The sequence below is a fragment of the Pezoporus flaviventris genome, unplaced genomic scaffold (genome assembly GCF_033815535.1).
Source record: "Pezoporus flaviventris isolate CSIRO_AGI_PZ_B2104156 unplaced genomic scaffold, CSIRO_AGI_Pfla_v1 ptg000179l, whole genome shotgun sequence".
NCBI lineage: Eukaryota > Metazoa > Chordata > Aves > Psittaciformes > Psittacidae > Pezoporus > Pezoporus flaviventris.
This window is the reverse complement of record NW_026892727.1, coordinates 354,701-356,485: the sequence shown is the minus strand read 5'-3', so window position 1 is coordinate 356,485 and position 1,785 is coordinate 354,701.

Here is a 1,785-nt window from a genome sequence, read left to right as displayed (position 1 = left end):
ACCTGGAGTCCTAGCCCTTCCAGGTAACTCTCAGTTACATCCTGGGAATGACGTGTAGTGGTATGGAATACCTCTTTGGTCAGTTTGGGTCAGGTGTCCTGTCTCTGCTTCCTCCCAGCTTCCCCTCCTCCCTGGCAGAGCATGAGGCTCACAAAGTCCTTGGTCAGAGGAAACATGGGTGTTATAAGCTCTGTTCCCAGGCCGAAAGTCAAAACACAACGCTGAACCAGCTACTAAGAAGGAGAAATAAGACTGCTACTGCTAAACCAGTATCCAGCCCTTATTGCATACCATTCACATCATGCTCAGATCCTACATTTTCAATGTGCCATTGCTCTTACATATATTCATCCATGTATACATACAGTGAGAAAGAGATCATTTCTTAGTGCACGGACCAATCCCTATAAAGCTGCTGAGTCCATCCGGTCCATGATACCGGGTTTCATCTCTTATAACAGTCTTTCAGAACAGGAGAGGCTGTGTGCAGTGTTCACACACATGAATCAATTAGCGTCCATTGTTAAGTCCACCCCTCCATCATGAGTCCATCTCTATGTTGCATCTCTGCCCTGATGGCCTGAAGTGCCATGGGCCCACCAGGCTTAAAATAATTCACTGTCTCCTTCAGCAGTTTCTGCACCTTGTTGCTGGGGACTCCATACAGCTGCCTTCCATCTCCGATGCTTCCAAAGCACTGGAGGGGCCAAGTGGACTAGATACTTGCCCATACTGTGCCACACACCCTGCCACTCATGACTGTACAGCCTTGAGGAAAATCTCTTGGTGCTCCTATATTGTCGTCTAACTGTAGACAAGACCCAAACCCGACTCTGCTTAACTTTTGAGATGAGACAAAATGGTGGTGGGTAAAACACAGTCTGTGTGTGTGCCAACATGCTGATCCCCACCACAATCAGCAGGAAGGTCCCAAGGGTACCCAAACGCCATTCAAAACCTTCAGACCTCTCAAAGGATGCTGCTGTACTTGTCACTGGGGCTGGGGTAGCTGCTGTGCTTGCCGGCAATCCCACCACCAGCTTCATTTTTCCTGAGTACAGCTCTTCCTCCTCTGCCTTGCTGTGAAATGCTGCGTGCTCTCCTGCATCCTCCTGGGGCTCGGCTGGCAGCTTCCAGGGAATGCTCTCGGCCGTCGTGGGGCTGGGCGGGGTCACGGGTCTCGGCTCCTCCACCGCCTTCTCCCGCTGTTCTGCAGCCACCTCCTTCTGCCCCTCAACAGCCCTGACATCCCCCACCAGCAGCCGCTGCCTGCCGGCCTCCAGCCCCGCTCCCACCGCTGCTTGGTCCCGGGGCCGCTCTCCCGGGCCAGTTCGGTAGCTGGTGGCTCCCGGGGCCTTTCCCCCTCGGCTCCCCGCAGCCTCTCAAAGATGGATTCGAGGACTAGGGCCAGGACGGGGAAGAGCAGCGTACAGGTACAGGTACAAGTCCACAGCCACGTCCATCCCGCCCTGCTGCTGGAGACTCCCCGTATTACAAGTTATTGCCATGACAGGATAAGGGGGAATGGCTTTAAGCTGAAAAAAAGGGGGATTTAGCTTGACTTTAGGAGGAAGTTGTTCCCTTTGAGGGTGGCGGGACACTGGCACAGGGTGGCCAGAGAAGCTGTGGCTGCCCCATCCCTGGCAGTGTTCAAGGCTGGATTGGATGGGAGTCAGCTTTGCTCTGAAGCAGTGATTTGTCCAGCTCTGATTTTCACAGCGCATGTCAGATGAAATCTAACTTGGTTGTAAAGTTTTCTACATGTACTCATGATTTGGATGCATG